At 31.4% G+C, this 20,721-nt stretch overlaps 1 protein-coding gene, 1 long non-coding RNA gene and 1 pseudogene across 2 annotated transcripts in view; 2 read left to right on the top strand and 1 right to left on the bottom strand.

Moving 5' to 3' along the window:
- Positions 1–20,721, top strand: part of LOC121117624 (uncharacterized) — a 306,996-nt gene that overhangs the window by 110,763 nt on the left and 175,512 nt on the right. The window lies entirely within an intron of this gene.
- Positions 7,045–8,165, bottom strand: LOC121117627 (DNA repair protein RAD51 homolog 1 pseudogene; annotated as a pseudogene).
- LOC139905307 (uncharacterized) lies at positions 12,402–13,079 on the top strand. The gene is made up of 2 exons (XR_011779955.1): positions 12,402–12,488; positions 12,540–13,079. It is a non-coding gene; the product is annotated as an uncharacterized lncRNA (long non-coding RNA).

The raw sequence follows: 20,721 nt of genomic DNA, 5'->3' as shown, positions 1-20,721 counted from the left end.
GAGACCCGAACTGTAGAAGAAAAATATAAAGATAAGTTTTCCAGAATCTTCTATACGAAAAACAAATTGAGCACGTTAGTGAGACCCAAAACTGCTGAAGAAAAGATGAAGAGAAGTCTTTGAGTAAATGATGATGTAGAACAAATGCATATCGATTATTCGGTTCTGACATCGTTTGTCTTCAGGGATATTAAATGACAGATCTCTCTTCTTCTTGCTATAATAACTGTCCCATTTGCTTACCTATAAGATTTCATTGTTTCTTAAGTGGAGATGGATCTAATAGAAATGATTAATGTTATAATGTTAGGAAATTATAAAAAAAGTTGAATTAACCACCACAACCTCTGCTAAATCAAATTCCTCCCTCCAATAGGTACATTTTTTTTTAAATATTAATGGATCAGAGTAAAGGTTTAATTCCTTAGATTAGAGGTGCAGCAAGTTTTTTTATACCAAAGTCTCTATAAAAATATACCTCCTCTCTTTTTCCCGATAAGGAAGCCGACCAGTTCCTTAGAAGTTGGATCCCGGTCCTTTTGGTCTTTCTTTTTCTCGGTTATTCGTTCTTTTGGGCGGTGGTTCATCTTCCAAATTATTTTTTTTGGAACTTATTCCCTTTAATGCATTATTAAAGAGTCTTTCCACCTTAGCCACCTCTAAAATGGCCTTCACAGAATCCTTGGACAGCAGGAATTTCAGATCCATGTCATGATATGAGCTATCAAACATCATACTCTTTTTCAAGGAGTCTTTCGCGGGATGGAGAAGAGCCTGGATCTTATCGGCAATTGTACTATGAAAATCAGCGTTCTGTGAAAGAAGTTTTTCGCAAATTACGCCCAACTTATGGTCCACATAATCGACCTTTAGAATCCACAATTCGCAGAATAGTCGAAAAATTTGAAGGGGCAGCAACTTGAAGATCGTGAAGAGTCGATTCGCCACCGCTCTTAGTCCCTTTCATACTTTTTGGTACCTTAAATTGAAGCACATGGTCTCCACGATATTTGCTTCCAACAAGACGGTGCCACTTGCCACACAGCGTAACAATGGACTTATTGGGACATTATTTTGGTGAGCAATTAATTTTACGTTTTGGCCCGGTGAATTGGCCTCCAAGATCGTTTGATATCACACCTTTAGACTTTTTTTTTGGGGCTACGTAAAAGCAAAAGTCTATGTGGATAAACCAGCGACGATTGAAGCATTAGAAGTAAATGTTGAGTGAGTTATTCGTGAGATTCCGGTCACAATGCTCGAACGCGTCAGCGAAAATTGGCGCGACAGAATGGACCATTTAAAGGCCAGTTGCGGCCAACATAGAAGGGGATGATTTTCTAGAAATTATTGTAAAGATTGTTTTTTCGGTTCATAATAAAGTTTTGGCCGTAATATAATATTTTATGTGTTTTATTTCTACAATCCAAAACCGCTCGTTTTGAATCACCCTTTATGTCGGAGTAACTGCTTGATGAAGAAGTACTGTGTTCAGGAGACTTCTCCCTTGCCACTGTTCCTATTTCAAATATAGGTTTTCCCCGGATAGGGCAGTCTCCAATATCTTCCCCAACACTGGACGAGCCTTCTTCTCGATAAATGAATATTTCCTTCTCCATAATTGTTTAATAAGAAGTATATGAATAATGAATTAAGTAAAATTGCAGTACAGTACTTGACTCATTCACGAGGGAACAGGTAATGATTCCACAAAATAGTTCAAATAATAATACCTCTAGCAGACAAAAAAAGTTAATTCAAACCAAGATATTTTTTTCGCTAAAAAGAACGTTAGCCTTCGATACGTTACTTGGTTTAAGGCTTTAGGCTAACTTAAAGGACTCAAGGGAAAGAGTGGACGATCAGTAGAAAAAGAGCATTCTCTTTGCTGACTGGCTTAAAATTGTCAACTGCCATCAGGGCAATTTTAAAGGTTTTGAATTCAATTTATGTACTACTTTGTGAACTTAATTTGAGCTTAAACCATGCTCTAATTCTATCAACTTAGTAACTGCAAATAAATCTTTATCTTCAAAAGTACAGGATCTTCAAGCGAAACTTTCCAGGAACAAGGCTTTAATAATGTCAACTAAAAAAAGCCGTAGAAAGATATCGAAAAAGGTAGTATCTGTAAATGATACAGTAGTATATTACTTTTATCATATTTATTATTTTAGGCTCAGTTTTGTCACAAAACCTATATTGAAAGGTTTTTGAATACCGATCAATTAAGATGTTTGTCCAACAAAGGAAAGAGCTCTAGAATCAATTGGTCAAGTTCAACACTTAAGAAATTAAGGTAAACAAATAAATAGAATTAATTAATTTACGATTCTTTTATGCCTTATTTTTATGCCTTATTTTGAATCAGATGTTTTTGAGTTTTTGATCGCTTAAAATAACGACCTTCATTGACCTTCAAAAAGACAAAAATTCTGTACTATTGATGGATGAAATGGTCATCAAAAATTCTTAAGACTATGATCAACGGCTAGACTGTCTAATGGGGCAGGTTACTCTTCCAGAGCACACAAGCGAATTCATTGCTCATTGGGATCCCTGGATAAATATTTATAAGACTTAATTAATATTCAAATTGGACCCACACTAGAGGTATCAAGTTATTATTTAGCAATATTCACTCTGATGTCATCGGAGTTATAGCGTCTGAAAACGTCGTCGAAGAGGAGTAAAGTAGCTCTCAGCCTCTAACCACGCCATTTAAAAAATCAGCATCCATGAATTTAATAGTTATAAAACCCGAATTTTGGGATAAAATATTTTAATAATTTCAAAGCCTTTCCAAAAGGTCATGATTAATAACATAATAATAACAATTTAAAGCACTCAAGACATAATCTTACCACTGAGCTATTTGGCTTAGAAACTATATAAGATATTAACTGCCTAAACATATTTAAATTAATTTATTAAGGAATAAATTTTTTTATTTAATTCATATATTTAAGCCTACTATCACATTCAGATTGTCGTTCAATTTTTATTTTTTTCTAATTACTATTTTTCCAAAGATTACCATAATCTTTGAGGATGTCTAAAATAAAATAAATATATATATTGAAAAATTATGGTTTTCATTTTGTATGTATAATTATCAATGCCTATGTAAATTGATTACTTTTTATGAAATGTCTTACAACACACAATTTGCAAATCACTGGACTATGAAATTGTCGTATTTGAAATATGTAACCTAGGTAAGATTAGAGGTTAATTTTCTACTTACCCACTCACTTATCATTTTTTAGTAAATACTTTAATAAAATTTGAATTATGTTTAAGACACAATGATGAATGTAGTATAAAATTAAACACATTCATATGAATCCTTGGTGACCCGAAATGATTGGTCTTACCAGGGAAGTGATGTTAGGACCAAGTAGGGCCTAATATTTGCTTTAATTTAAACTCTGTCTTTGATGTCTATACCAAATTTATTACCTGGAGTGTTACTTGGAGAATGCCTATAAATGTTAATAAACGTGTCCTGTTCCCTTTCGCCAAAAGAGTTCATTTACCCAAGTCTTAAGGTGGTAAATGATTACTTAGACTTAGGAATGTACATCTCTCGTGATCTAAGATTCAAGAGAAATATACATTAAATTATAAGAAAGGCCCTAAATAACTTTGGGATTATTTATTATTACTATATGTATATCCTACTTTAATAGTAATACTTTCTGAGTCTGGAATCCTTCCAGAAACTACCTGTTAAGTTCTTAGAAAAGGTACAGGCCAATTTTTCCCCTTCATTAGGAGATAACGACAACTATCAATGAAAAATCAAAAGACTTGACCTAATCACTTTGTATCGTATACGTGCTATTAATGATTTTATTACGCTACACCCAATTTTAAACAAAAATATAAACCCCGTTCCTGGATACTAGATAAAGGCTACTTCTTCCACCAAACAAGACTCGCTGCTCACAATACCATCTACCTCCCAAAACTAAATATTAACATTTTTAAGAATAGTTTTTATTACAGATCGAATCTTCTTTATGCTTTCGCCATGGAATTTCGTCAGGCTGACCTTTAGCAATTGATCATTTTCTCTTTGCATTGTCATTTTATTAAAAAAAAAAGTTAATATTCGTATCTTAAATACATCACTTTTACCAAGAATGTGTTTTTATATTTATTTTATAAACACTAAATATAAGTCGACCTTTATAGGCTTTGATTATCACCGCTGTTCCAAAAAAAAAAATAAGGTATCGAAGTTTTTAAATAATGTGATATATTATTTTTGGTTCCTTTTTAAAAAGTAGAGATTACAACATAGTTTCCTCGTCAGTAATTATAATCATAGGTATATACAGAAGTCCCATATTATCAGGGGATTAATACCATTTCAGTAAATATATCATATATTTAAACTATCAACTATTACATATTATGAACAGGAACCTCATCTTCAGATGTCCCAGAACGCAAATATATATATATATATGTTAAGAGAAAACCAGTAAAAAGGGTTCTATCTTTAATTTTAATACTACATATATTATAATTAAGCAAAGTTTGTCTGTCTCTCTGAATTTAGAGGACTCACTTTGACGAACGCAGGTTGCTAAAGCCCATCGACTCATATTAAAAAGAAAAGGGAAGTACGTATTTGATCCGTCAACATAAAATAATCTTTTTCAATAACCAAGAAAAAGATGAAATAACAATTTATTTTTTACATCATATATACGGGATTAGGCCACATACCCCCCGCCCTTTCACCCCTTGGACCCTTTAAAACCCCCACCCCACCCCATCCCTTTCTATTTTTATTATTGAGAAGTACAGTTAGTAAATGATAGAGAGCCAAAGTATGAAATGAATGTTATAGTTGTTTGGAGCGGTTATTGAGCTATACAACTTTCAAGTTTGAATCGGAACGTTATAATGAGTTCCATAAACCATCAAAATTATAATACTAAAATAAATAAAAATTTCAATTAAAATAGATACTTAAGACTGATTATTTAACCATAGGCAGGATACATAAGATACAATAAATATTTATAATAATGCCTAATCTAATTTTCTTCATCCCATGACAAAAATTTGGTAAAACATTCAGTTTTAGTAGGGTTATATATACGATGAATTTAGGGATTGATCATATTGAACGAGTATACACATGATGTTATAATAAATATCTGAGAAGGATTACCGGATAACTCCTTAAGTACGATGAAGTAGAGTGATGCATATCCAAAATAAATTGATTAATTATATCTAATTTCTAATATAATATATTACAAAAATCGAATAGAATCATCCAAAATCTTCTCAAGTAATATAAAGGGCACATTTGTAATTGAAAGATTCAAAATACTGACTTAGATGTATATAATTATTATCTCGTATTTAATGAGATATATTAATTAATAATAATACGTATCACTAATATTTACGTCATTAAGTTAGATCAAGGACTCCTTGGTTAAATTAATAATTACGTTTGTATGGCTTTTAAAGGGCTAAATGTTTAGTCGTTTAGTTGATATTTACTATAATAGGGGGTGAAATGCTGGGGGCAGATGGCTTGGGGGGGGATGAAAGGCTAGGAGGTAAAAGGAGGTTATGGAATGGGGATTAAATGAGGGGGGTTAAGAGCCCTATAGCTATAGTTGATGCCGTCTCTGATAACATTACATGAATTGACGGTAGATTACAACCCATTTGTTAGTCTCGTTTGCACGCAACACAACCCGTGGGCTGGGATATCAACCGGGGTTACAGTGGATGGCGTCCCTTATCATAATACATGAATTGACGAAGAGTGCTTACTTTTCATCAAGCCCTGCGGACATGCTACATATCTCATGAGCCGAGCATCAATTTTTGCCTTAGGAAAGGACCTCGGAAGATAATGTGAAATCTTTTTTACCTATTATGGGGATTAACAATCTTTTTCAGTTATGAATTATGCACATTAACGGCTTTGTTCAGTTATAATGTACATTACCTAGTTATTAAGCACATTAATGGGCTTGTTCAGTTATTATGCACATTAACGGTCTTGTTTAGTTATTATGCATATTAAATAGTTATTTATACAAAATAATTTACTACTGCAGCATATACATAATATTTATAAATGGATGAGACATAATATTTGGTTTAGTAACGAGCGTGTGTAGTTGAAACCCAGCACATATTATTCTAATTAAAAAGAAAAGGAGTACTCGTCCATATCTGCATTTCTAATACAAAATTTATCGAGCTTAAGAACTCTGACCAATGCAAAGTACACCTCTACTGCACTTATATTAACAAGCTCTGAGTTTACTGGATTTGTTGCCCCGTCGTGGGAACATTAGTTTTTATCGTTCCCACAAAACTTTAATCTTCCATATTTTTTCCACATTTCAAAAATGAACGGAAAAAAGTGAACGAATGAACGACGAACAAAATCTTTACAGAAAATGAACAGGAAAAAGATGAAACTATATATTTTCATACAGAAAATGGATAAGTTTTTAATAAATCTTGATTAAACGCCATCAAACGGCTTTAAAAGTTAAAGGAAGGACTTATTGATTATTTGAATACTAAATGATGCCATTAATAAACAGTGATATTTGAACTAAATCAAAGTAATATGTACTGAAATCCCTATGAATTGTCTATACCAATTATCCAAACTATGATAATTAGACAAAAAATCTTATGCTTTCTATTGTAATGGTAAATTTTGAACTACAATAAGGTAATACATTAATAAATAAACCGAGAATCAACATGGTAACCTTGACAATTTGAAGAATACCCCACTTCTTAATAAGTTAGGAAATATTCAGGAATTAATTCGTTTTCAATTCTTTATTCTACATTGAGTCAAAGAATTATCGTTATTACTTCCCTATCAGGGTAATTTTCCGTCCTTCATTAGCACAAACACACTTATTTACAACTTTTTTAAAGATAATTTATTATAATAAAATAGGATACAATGTGGAAAAACAGTCATTAAATCTATAATTTTTATAATTCAAAACTAAAGATAAGTTATTACTAGACAAGCATTATTAGTTGATGGAGTCTCCGATACCGTCAGAAGTGATAGCAAAGATAGCTTCTCCTTCTGCAAGACATGGAGAACTGTAGATTTTGCAAATTCTCTGTTCGCCTCTTCCTTTTCTGAGATAGAGCCTTGTAGTTGACGAATGAGCCATGATATGACCCCCAATAGGTTTTTTGGGATCAGCAGAGAACATGGCAGCCCCATCCATTTGAGCAACCACTTGATTTGTTATAACAACACCTACTCCAAACTCATCCGCCAAACGGTGCAATATCCTTAGAAATCGAGCTAAATGTATTTGTCGAGCGTTGAGCTCCCTCTACCCGAATAGTCTGCTCTATAAAGTGCAGTGGAACTGTCAACAATGATGAGAGCGTAGCGTGACTCTGCCATCAAGGCAGAAGCTTGAATGAGCAATTGAGATTGATGGTCCGAATTGTACGCACGAGCGAAGGCCACATTGTCCAGAGCGTCCTTTCCAGAGAGATTGTATCGCTGTGCCACAGCTAGTAATCGTTCTGGACGGAATGTTCCCTCTGTGTCAATGAAGAGACACTTCCCCTCCGCACCTCCGTGATCAATAGGCAATTGGCAAGTGATAGCCAAAGTGTAGCACAGCTGGGATTTTCCAGTTCTAAACTCTCCAAATAGCTCCGTGATAGATCCAGTTTCTATTCCTCCTTTGAGGAGTTTGTTCAGCTCCTTTGACCCAGTGGTAATTTGGATCATATGAGATCTTTGATTATGGATTTCGTTTGCTGTAGTGAAGCCAGTGGGAATTAGTTTATGTCCTACTGCAAGTAATTTATCCGCCTTCGCCTCTGAAATGCCCTTGATGGCAAGGATACTCTTTTTGGGAGCATAGACGATTGACTCCACTGTGTGATAGCCCACCTCAGATAACTTCTTCAAATCCCCAGCGGATACCCCGTGTTTCTGCAAAACAGAAATAGGTATTGGTCCGAATTCTTGCTCTTCAGTCTCCCTTTTGAAGAGGGGGAAGGCTCCTCCAGCATCTGACTACCGTATTCTTGCTCCATTATCAATTTGTTTCAACTTACTGTAAACGAATATAAATAAAAATAAGAATTATTTTTACGCTCTTAAGACACGCCATTTTTAATTAACTTCCATGAACGTAGCTACAAAAATCTATGTTAAAAGTACTTCATATCTAAAAAGAATAATTATTTATATTAGGTGCTCCCTGATTGGGTATTAGGTGCCTTCAAATAAATAAGTATTTTAACATCAAATTTAAAAAAGTAAAATCTGACATTTTCATAAGTAAATTTGAATACATAATTACATTATTTTTACATATGAAAGGATTTAATTTTAAATCCCTTTTAGAAAAATAAATATACATTATTAACCTTAAAAATTTGTTTCGAGTACCCATTATCAATAACGTGTCATGTCAATAGCCCATCAAGTTCAGTGAAAATTCAGAGCAAGCGGAGAGTTGTTAGCAAAAAAAAAATATATATTCATAGATATATTTAATGTTTAAACTTGTTAAATTATTGAGTTATTTAAACACTCAATCAGCTCTAACGGGTTAAGTAAGTAATTGTAGATCTAACTGAATGAATTGGAATTATTTTATGGGATCAAGCCTAGGACTCAAACACCAGATTAGACTGAGCTTTTCATAGAAACATTGATTCCTAATAATATATGTTTAAAAATGCTCTGAATTATCAACAAATGTCAACAATATATCATATCATGTGAGGTTTCAGTATAAAATGAAAATCCTTATTTATTATTTAACACATTTTACTCAAAGACTAAATAAGAGGTCTGTGATAGCCAGTAAATGTTCAAAGTACTTTACTTATTAAAAGAAAGAAAAAATATTTTTATGGATTCTATAGATTGTTTCATTGACATCATAAATTTCATCATCGAGCGTCATCTTTTGGGCTCAACTTAGATATTTTATTACACAAAATGTACAAGCTTACAATACATTTTGATTAAACTTCATCAAATGTACTTTAAAAATACAAAATAACTTAAAACTGTATTGAATACTACTTCATGCCGAAGATAATGAATGATGTTTGAATTAAATCAATGTAATATGTACTGAAAATACCAATGTATTGTTTATATTGGTAGGTATATCAGAAGTGTCCACAGGGGTGTGGGGGGAGGGGGGCTGAAGGAGCTGTAGCCCTGTCCCCTACCCCAAAAAATGGAGAATTTAAAAAATCACTTCTATGGAAAAAAAAAGTTAGACACCTCCGCAAATCAATTTAAGGATTTTTCTATAAAAAATGGTGATTGAAGAAAAAAATAATTATAAGATTTCCTGCGGACTCCTTGTATATCTGTATATATTAATTTTTTTTGATCAATTAGGGAAAAGTAGAGCATTAAACCAAGTAACGCATCGAGCACCGTTAGCCTGAGGGAATAAATAGTATGGTTAATATTTGCTATTGTATTTTCTCAAGATGTCGCTTTTTTATAACGTCACTCATCTACTAAGTTTGAATAAGTAATAATACGTATATAATGTATTCGTGTCTTAAATATTTTATATTTACACTAGCACGGATACGTTATCTTAAAGATAGCTAATGAAAAATAGTTTATTTATATTAAAATAATATCTCTATCGGACAAAAGAAGTAAATTTTGACCAAGATTTTTTCTCTCGCTAATAATGTCGTTAGCCTTCAATGCGCTACTTGGTTTAATGCTGTAAGGACAAGCAAAGATTTATAATTAGGGGAAAATATCTTATTATTGTAATGCTTATTTATTATTTACAATATGGAAATGAGATTGTAACGATTTAATAACATATTTGAATACATTTTAGGGTATAATTAAACTAGGCAGTAGATGAAAGATTTTTGATTGAAAATGTGTAAGAGCTGCTGTACAATTGACTGTACGAATAGATACGTATATAAATCGAAGTTATGTTTTATAGATTACCGAAGCATAAGACAAGAAGAGGCTAATGGATTGCCATAATTAACAGGAAAAAAAGAAAATAATCCAAGCTTTATGATATGGATTTGTGTTTCTTACTTTCTATTAGACAATGTTGGGTAGTAATGTTATCATATATATTCCTAGTGTTGAGTCAGTTCTTATTTAGGACTGAAGACTGTATTCCTGTCCTTTCCAGTCTCGGTCCAGTCCACCGACCTATATAATAACTAGATCCACAACCTACATAATAAAAAGGAGAAAAAGAATGAGTTACCCTTCTGCTGTTGGCAGCCATCTTGAGTACCTATTTGTAAGAAACACTCTTTTGTGACTTTACTTATTCATTAATAAGTTAATGCAAATTATTGGTTCATACAAGTCGAGGATTGCCATGTCCTGTGTCGCATTTGGTTGCAAAAACAAGTATGCTGCTGGCAATTCAATTTCATATCATCGTTTTCCGACTCAGGATCAAGATGAGTTCAGAGAATGGGTAATGAATCTCAAGCGAGATTACTTTACTCCCAAAAAGTTTTCGAGAATTTGTTTGGAACATTTTACTCTGGAATCCTTCAATCGGACTCTGAACGTTGTAAGGCAGAGAGAAAATGATGTTCCTACTCCATTCGAAGCATTCCCTCCTCGCCTTCAAGAAGAAGTTGCAAGAACTCTTCAAAAACGCAAGTATTCTAGAAGAAGGTACTCCTCACCTCCTTAAAAGGTCAAACCATCTCCTGGACTCGAAATAGATCCTTCCTACTTTGAGGCTATGGAAAATGTGTAATTGGATCATCCCTATTCTCTCCCATCAGCTCAAGTCATTAAGGAGAAGCTCCAATGGCAAACGAATATGATTTCCGAGCTTGCAGACCGTTCTAAAAAATACAGATGTCAACGGAATACAATCTCCCAGAAGTTGGGAAACTTGGTTGACGTTCTAAAAGACCTGAGGTCCAAGAGAATGCTATCACAAGAGGCTTGATTCATTATTATTTTCTTTTTGAAGAAAGTACAATAAGAATAAAGTAATCACAAAACACAAACTTGAGCCCTCTAGATTACGTACGAGTCGAGAAAATGACATTTGAATGTGATTGACGAATTTCTTTTCGCATATTCCAAGCAGTTGGACATTTCCAGGACCACCATTTACGCTGTCAGCAAGTCCGAAACGCTGGAGAGGAAAAAGTGAATGGAAAGAGCTTTGTTATGGTGGAGAGACCATTTTTGACATCAACAATCAAAGAAACCCTTTAAAACACTTTTTTGTCACTTTTTCCCCTCCTAAAGCCCTGTTGCCAACCCCCTCGACAACATCTTTTGGGTGCATATCAAGACAATAGATGCAGTGTCTGTCCTAACAAGGTTCTCAAACCAACTATCAGCCAGCACTGGTACGCCATGATAGAGTAGGTGCTATGCCTTCCACTGCCACATGGAAGCCATAATTGCCGCTAAGGGCGCCTACATTAATGATTAAGAGAGCTCAGACACACATCTATTTGGTAATAGGTAACTTCGAATAAAACATATTCGTATAAGGACAATTCGTATGAAGCATTTTTCGTATAAGGACATTTCGTATAAATTAATGAGGAAACGGGGAATGGACTTTATGAATTGTCATTTTATAGCCCGAATGTTGGGGGTGTTTTTGGGTACTGCCGGCTCCTAAAATGGGATATAACCCCCTGCTGATAACCGAAAACATCTCCAACATTCGGGGTACAATTGGGGTGTTGTGATGAGCTCTTAGTAGTTACTTAAGTGTCAGCTGTATCCCAAACCCCCCCCAACATTCGGGGTACAAAATGACAATTCATCAAGTCTCTGCTTCGTTTTCACTAACTCCGACTACAAAAATTATTATAATTTATGTAAATAAAACTTCTTTATATTCTAAGGCTCACATTGAGTGTTTGTAAAGTTCTTTTTCTAAATGTTTATGAATTATAGGCATTAAGTACTATTAACTTATGAAAACTTGAAAATTACCTCATTTATAAGTTTACTTCCCAAATTTCAAACGTACTCTATGGTCTATGCAATCACAATTCCTGACCATCTCGTAAGTCTTAATTAGGCATGTTAGTTCATTAAAAAATAGTATTGTAAATAGTTAATGTCATCAGAGAAAAGTGTAAGCTTACAGTGAGATGTTGTGTGTATTGTCATCGGTTATGAGTGAATAAATTATATTTAGAAACTTATGAATGTATTAGCAATAGGTATATTTTGATGCATTTCATTTGTTCTTCATCTTGTTAAATATCATTTCCAATATTTTGTTTATACCGGGCACAATTATTTACTACATATAACTAATGATTTTAAGAAAAAATGGAGGAGAAAAAAAAAGAAAAAGTGTCTAAATGGAAAAAATTACAAGATTCTTTTAAGCTGATATAACAACTATTACCATTATAATATATATATTAAGATATAGAAAAAATAAATAAACACGACAGCGGTTCTAATGGAAGAAGTGATAATAAATTTTCTCTGTAATTAATTAATAATTATAATATTATATTAGACATGATGGATTATTTATATTGGACACTACTCTTGGTTTTATGGACAAGCATTTGCATAGTACTAGGCAAGAGTAGCAATTTTCACTTCTTAATGATCCAGGATGTGTCAGAAAAGAGGTGGTTGCCTGTGGTGCGACAAACCACTGACAGGATTTGGGCAGGTAATGAAAGGCTGAATCGTTGGAGGGTGCGAGGCAAACTGGACAGTTGGAGAAATCTGAAATTACAATAGAACAATGATCTTCGTCTCTTCATAAACCTTCTTTTCTTGTTCAAATTGAAAGAAACAGGCTGCATTACGTAATTACCTAAAGGACTCAAATCCTCGAAGTTGTTTATCTAGGACTGTGAATTCATACTTCCAATGTATCAAACCAAGTATGAGAACCATAACAAGTGACTTATGGGCTCTTTCAACGAATTTTTATGTATATTTTTCTTGTATGATACAATGGCATTTGAATATGTAACTATGTTTGTAATATATAATAATGGTTTTTAGTGATATTTATCAAAGAATATATATTCATTCATTTCAATCTAGAATGAGGATCCGCCTCGAACTTCATTAAATTGTAAAACAAATATTAATGTAAATTCCTTGTCAATGTTTAATTCTATCAATTAATTAATTTATTGAATAAATGTGAATACATATTTAATGACGACAGAAACAGCTCTAAAAATTCAAGTGCCTTATATTTCTCGTAACTGTATTGTATTTTACAAGTTTGGCATTTGTGAAACCTTTTTGTCTACTTTTAACTCTAGGGTTACCTTACAATTACAGAGAAATACAATTTTTTTATATTTCTTTTGATAATGGTGGGTATTAGTCCATTTATGGTGATCTTATGAACACTAATAATTTTTCAAAGGCCCTTAAAAGGATAGTTTTATGAATAAAATCTATATAATCAAATTAGTGATTTCGATCGTTATTTTGGCTTATGGATGTTTAAAAAATGCGTAATTTTTAGCTAATTTAGTTCAAATATATGTCGATGGGAAAAAATCAAAAAAGGCGCTAAAGATGATTTATATAATTATAAAAGTTAAATTTATCAATTTGTTCTAAAATAGATATGTTTACTTCGAATTATCACAGCATCAATATAATACATTAGTTATTATTTTAATGTTGAAACATATCAAACATAATATACACAAACAATTGGATAAATGTAGGGGCACGTTTTTAATTTAGATGTGCTTTTCATATGCACGATTGATCTTCATTCATTAAATACATAAATACTTCCATGTTCTCTAAAAATTAGGACAAAAGAAAGGATCTGAGATACTTTATCCTCAACAAAAGATGCTCGAATTCAATTATATATGTACACGGGAATGATAGTAGCTTGAAACTTTATTCGAAGAAGAAAACCAAACCAAGCTAAGTCTCAAAAAAGTAGAGTCGACTCCTTCCTTGGGTTGGGAATTTTATTAATTCATATATAATAATTGAATAATAGATTCAAGAATTGAAACGTCTTGGATCAATCTTGGCATGCCTTCTGCTTATCTTCCTTTCATAAAAACCTTTTGTGGTGCCTGACTAAAATGGAGAGAAGTGTTGATAATTCATGTTAGAATTTTCTACGAGGTATTGAGAAACGTTATCGATCTATAATTTGCTATATTCAGTTTGTCTTTGTCCTTCTTTAGTATCAGAGTTAAACCCCCTTCATTCTGTGACAAGGGAGGAGGGGATAAGAAAATAAAATGTCAATCCCCAATTCTACTCTGAATCCAACAAGAATTCAATTATAACTTTGCAAAAAATCTTCAGGCTTACTCTCCGTCTTTTATGAGCACAAACGAATGTTCCATCAGGGTTTGAATGTAATTGAGAGTAGTAGGAAGATAAGTTCCAACTCGGGAGTTAAATAATAATGACAACAGCTGAGGAAAAGAAAATTAACTCTGTCGATTAACAATTCCAAAAAAGTGGGCTAGCTAAAAAATACACACGATTTACATTAGAAACCCCATTAATATTTATCTGCTTTGATTTTGAGTTGTAAACATTGGGTCAGTCCATCATTTTTGGCTCAAAAACATTTTTTAGAATTTCAAATATTACCCCAAACTGGAAGATTTGCTTTGAATATAACTTGAAGTTGATATAAAATTACAACTACGATAAATATTATAGCCTATAATTGTAAAAAGTTCATATGAGTTTACCAAGTCAAATTTATAATAAAAATGATGTTTTTCACCAAAACAGGGGGTTTGATTTGAATTTGTGCTCCTCTGGAAATATTAGAACTCATTAGTAATACACAAGTAATGGGTATATTATTAGGTATAAATTTCTCTCGTTTTCTAAAGTATTTTATTCTTTTAAATTTTCTCACATACTTAAATGTTTCAACTATCATTATATTTTGTAATGTCATAGCAAGAAGGAATGAGTTTCAGTATAAAGTTCCGTAAATTTTACAAGATTTGGACCACTATCAATATGGAGTGGGACGTCGAGGAAGACATGCATCTTGTTCATATCCGATATAAAATTAATATTTATATATAAAAAATTATATAATCTAATATAAATGTTGTATTTATTTGATCTTGTTATATGTACCTATAATATTTTATTGAAAACAATTTAAAATTATTTATAAGAAAATAAGTATTACTGAAATTGTAGGTACAATGAGTTTTTGAAAAATACACTTAATAAAATTTAACTACCTATAATATACACATTATATTTTATACAATCATAATTTTTTATTCTTGTATCTTACAGTAAGGAAGAATTCAAACAATAAAATTAATTAAGTTTATATTTTAAATTGGACATAATTTTAATCAAACATCGGTAATATCCATCACAATTATACATTTGAACAATTTGTGTCGTCTTTTTTTATCTTGATGATGATGATGGAGTCATAGCCGACAGTTTGAGAACCAATGAAGCCGACAGTTTGAGTACCAATGACCTATATTTGATATTTATATGTGGGTGGAAACTTGAAACTTAGACAATTGTATTTATTATATTGAGAGGTTCTGTGTGAGGAACCTTCTTCCCATATCCTTTATATAAATGTATATACATATTTATACCTATATATACACTTATACGCACGATAGATGTGGCAATTCGTCTTAAAAAAGATATGGCTTCTTCTAAATTGAACCACTCAACTTCTCTAATTTTTATTGTAACGATCAATTTACTTTTAGTGAAATATGAAGTCCTTCCAAATCATTAATTAAAATTATCGATAATTCGTCGAAGAATGCAAATGTAATCCACACTCAATTTAGATAAAAATATTTATAGATGCTTTTGTGTTGAAGGGCGACATATACATTTAAAATATATTATTGTTATAAATATAAAAATGCACATTAGTAAGAATAAAATCGAACAAGAGACAAAATATGTCTATTGTGGCGAAGGGATATTGATATACACATCCAATATCTGGGAAATCTTCCATTTTGAAGAAAATATTATTATTTATATTTTAACTAAACGTACAAAATTTCATATAATTCTGATAAGTAGTTAACTTTTGTACTTAATATACTAATACATCTTAGATCTACTATGATGGTAATTGTACTCCACGGCCAAGAGCTACGCGAGAAACTACACAAATAATAATTTAACATTCGGTTGATCATCTTTTATAGACGTTGCAATATATTAAAATTGCTAAAGGGATAAAGAGGTTGGGAGTAATTTATCCACCATATAAGTGTTTATATTATTTTATTGAGTTACTTACAGATTAATAAGTTATAAGTTATAACAACAGGAATTCACTTCATTCAGAGAATGCTTATATTATTCAAGACAGGTTTAGAGATTATCAACATTTCATATTCCGACTAGAAAAAATAGGTGAACCATAACTCCTTTGCCCATGCCCACTCACTCTTCATAATGTAGTTGAATCATCATGGGCCATGATCATTCAACTACATTATGAAGAGTTTCAAATTTAACAATCACACTGCATATTTTTTTCATTCAGAGAATGCTGATACTTTTAGGTTTAGAGTTGATCGACGTCTATGATCACTACCTATGTAGAGTATGAAATGATTTGTAAACGTTTATTGAACACTTCAGTTCTACTAAATCAATTAATACAACGTTGTATTATCCTCATGAAGGAAATGTTAAATTTTTTTTTGTTCCCATTTCTACATTTCAATCTTGTCAAAAAAAAAAAATAGTTTGTAGTTTGAGTGGTATAGATTGAATGATTTCTCGGCGTGATGCATGACTTGTTTGTAAACTTTGCATTCGACTACTGTATAAGTAATTTTGTTAAAATAATTTTGAAATCCAATAATTCCATTTTTGGATTTTTTTTTTTTGTATTGTTTTGTAAATATATAAATTAACAACACAAATATCCAAGAGATATCAACACATTCAATACCAGAGTTATTTCAGGCTCACATTGAGCATTATGTTATACATCGACAAGTTGGGGACGATATTCAAAATTTGGATATTGCGTCCATACGCAAAGGGGAAAAAATGAAAAAAATCAGTCTCGGCCTTGAGCTTCGTGGAATCAAAAGAATTCATGCATAAAACACTATTTTCTGGTATAGTTGAAGCGGAAATGAAAAAAAATAATTATAATGTAAAGTTCGTCATCCCAAAATCAGGAGAGGTCGTTAATAGGCATTGTGAATGTGCAGCAGGAATCGGTCCACATGGGACCTGTAAACATGTGGTTTCTGCCCTCCTGATAATGGAAAATTTTGTTTCTAATGACATTATTTATATCAAAGCCCTCTACAGAAACACTACAGACTTTTAAACGTCCCTAAAAATTATATGGCGAAGAACCCGTAGTGGCTGAAAACTGTGCAGAGGTTTGTTTGAAAAATGTTAGTATATACCACTTTAACTGTACAAAAACTAAATTTATATGATGTCATTGGTCAAGAACAGGTCAATTTCTTTAAATTGATAGTACATAAAGTTCAACCATGTTCAAAAGACTTTTCCGACAGTTGTACGGTGCATTATAAAAATAATACCAATCTCAATATCATCCTTGTTTTGGCGTGATTTCATCAATGTGAGGAATAACTCGTCTTCTTGAGTTAAGGGCTCATTTTTATAGTTCAAATGATCAACAGCCGGTCCAAGAGAAAAATACAAACATTTGAAGTGACTGTAGTTACACATTCCTGTGGAGTAGGCGATTGCTGAAATAAATTGAATTGTTTACAGTCAAATTAACATTTGGTCATGAATATTTTAAAGATGGATAAATATTCCTCTTAAAATATATGAATAAAGTTATATAAGAAAAAATACGTTTCACAATTTTTCTTTTACAAAACCACAGATTCTGATTTAAAATGCAACTTTGGTATCCTTCTATAGACTATCCCAGGATATATAGTATTATATTCATCTACCTGATGGGATATTAACAAAGTTTTGGGATCGAGAACATAGGTCGAAGGAGTTGTTCTTTGTTTGAAGTAGTTTGAATATATTGATTCTTTGTGTTTAACTGTTCTAATTTGTCATCTTTGTCTTTTGTTGGAGTTAAAATACTCTCATTGATGTTTTCAGTCTTTACCTCCTCAGAAGTATTGATCAGGAGTTATAATCATGCTGTTGTCCTCAATATCAATATTCATTTGAATTAACAACTATTAATTGATCGTTTTCACGTGATGTAAATTTTTTTATGATGTTCATATTGGGGCCCTAAATAACCGAGTTTTATAACAAAGAAACCTTTTTTTTATTAATATAAAGGAAAATAGTGAACTATTGGATATCAAAATGGGACCAACAAATAAAAAGACTTAAAACTTACTCTCTATAAAAAAAAATATCACTCAATGACCTTGTTTTATTATATATATGATCCTAAAATGTATTAAGAATATGTTATTACATCTTATACAATCATATTTCCGTGTTGCGGATACAAATTAACTATTATAATGGAAATAATAATGGATTTCTCTATAATCGATCCAAAAAAAATAATAATAATTCTACAAATCTAACCATTTTAACGATTTAATTCAAATATCAGTTCAATATCATTGGTATGAAGTAGTATTCAATGCAAGTATTAAGTCTATTTTTACTCTTAAAGCCATTTGATGGAGTTTTATCAATGTTAATTAGAAACGTGTCCATTTTATGTAGTAAAAATATTTACTTTGTTGCAATTTATGACGTCTGTGAAAACGTTCTATCGATACTATCATTCCAATTTTAATCTGTTAAAATTACTAATTTATTTAAATATATTAAGAATTAATGAACTTCAGTAGTCTTTGATGATCTTAAGTGTCCCAAAGTGCTTCTTAATTATGGTTTTCTGTGGAACAAAATATTACAAATCCACTAAAATAATATTATAATTAAAAATATAGAAAGACTCAAACAATAAAGTGGTGTCCTTTACTAATAATTAATACATAGTTAATGAATGACTTTACAGGATTTTTATATTTCTTGTGCGTGATTACAATTGTACCTAAAAGTACTGAGAAGATAGGAGGGAGGGTTTTTGAAATTACATTCAAAAGTTAAAAATTATTTTATGAGGGGAGGAGGTCTAGCATCTAAATCTTCATCTTAATTTTTGGTTGCCATGTGTAGTATAATTATCGTCACTCATTAGTAAATCATGTTTAGCACAACCTCTAAGTCTAGATAATCAATAGACAAACAATAATTTTATAAGAGAAACATTCCCTTCTGATACAAAAAAAATATTTGAAAGAATACTTCGGTGTTAACTATAATTTTTTAGTTGTAACGATTAATTTTTGCTACATTAAGTGCAATTTGCAGCAACTCCACAGGGTTAATAAAAATAGTTTGTTAATATAATTTGTCGAATAATACAATTGTGCTCATACTCAATTTTGAAAAAAAATCATTGTAGGTTGGCTTTAGTGTACAAGTTACAACATGTAAAAAATATCAACTCCATAATATGAATGCACATTTCAAGGGGGAAAAAAATTGTTTAAGAAGTTGCGTGAAAATCAATATTAAAACTTAAGCGCCACCAACGTTATTTTTTGAAAGTAGCTAAAAAATGTACATAAATAATTGTTTCATTATTATGTATTAGATGGGGAATAGGAGATGCCAGAGTTGTTTATCATCCTTTTTATATTTTTAATAGCTATGATTGATGTTGACCTTGTTTGTATCTGACATTCAACCCAATTATACTGAAAGGTCATTTCTATAAATTGTTAAAATTAAACATTGATTCACCTTCACCATATGGAGTTAATTTTTAGTTCAAATATTATTTTCTATATGTGAAATGGGTTTGGTTTTACAATGGTCATAGTATAGTTTAATAGACTATGGGACAACTATATTCAGTTGTTATAAATTCAGGGTCAATTTGGCAACAATAACTATATTGTTTAATTTCTATCAATTCATCTTTATTTATTGATAATTTTTCTTTGATTGTCTTTAAGACATTTATGTCTTGATTTTAATGAGATGTCTCTCATAAGTCTAGAATTTATTGCTGACCGAACAGGATAGTCAACTTTTTCGTTTTAATTTCATTATATGCTTGTTATATAGATATTTATCTAAATTTACTTTCTGTCATAATATATCATGTTCACTTTCGAACAAGGACTCAATAAAGTCTATTAAAAGAAGGAAACGACAGAGTTTATGAGTTAGTTATGATTATGACCAGTCTTGGAATAATTTATGTATATTAGATAAATCAATATTAATTTATCTTTCATTGACTTATATTTATTATATAGTATTTATCTACTGAAAATCCTTCAAACTGAGAGAAGTTGATCGGATATCAATTTAAAAAATAATATATCTAATGTTTCGATACTTTAAATCATTAATCAATAAAAACATTAGAGCTGAAGCTTTATAAAAAAAGATTGGTAGTACCTTTATATTATTCGTAATCATACTCTACGATGACAAATTGTCACAATCTACCCCAGGCCCGCTTTTCTCGTGATTTGCAAAAAATCAAATCGATTTATTAACTTATGAAATAAAACGTAATTGTACAGAATGAAAGATAAGGAACTAAGCTCCAGATTTAGTTTGATAAAAAAACAGTAATATTGTTCTAAATATGTTATTTACAAGATTACTCCAGCAAACAAAATATACTTGATGTAGAGATATATATTAGC

The sequence above is a fragment of the Lepeophtheirus salmonis genome, chromosome 5 (genome assembly GCF_016086655.4).
Source record: "Lepeophtheirus salmonis chromosome 5, UVic_Lsal_1.4, whole genome shotgun sequence".
Classification (NCBI taxonomy): Eukaryota; Metazoa; Arthropoda; class Copepoda; order Siphonostomatoida; family Caligidae; genus Lepeophtheirus; species Lepeophtheirus salmonis.
Note: the sequence above shows the minus strand (reverse complement) of the source record. Positions and strands in the feature narration are given on the sequence as shown.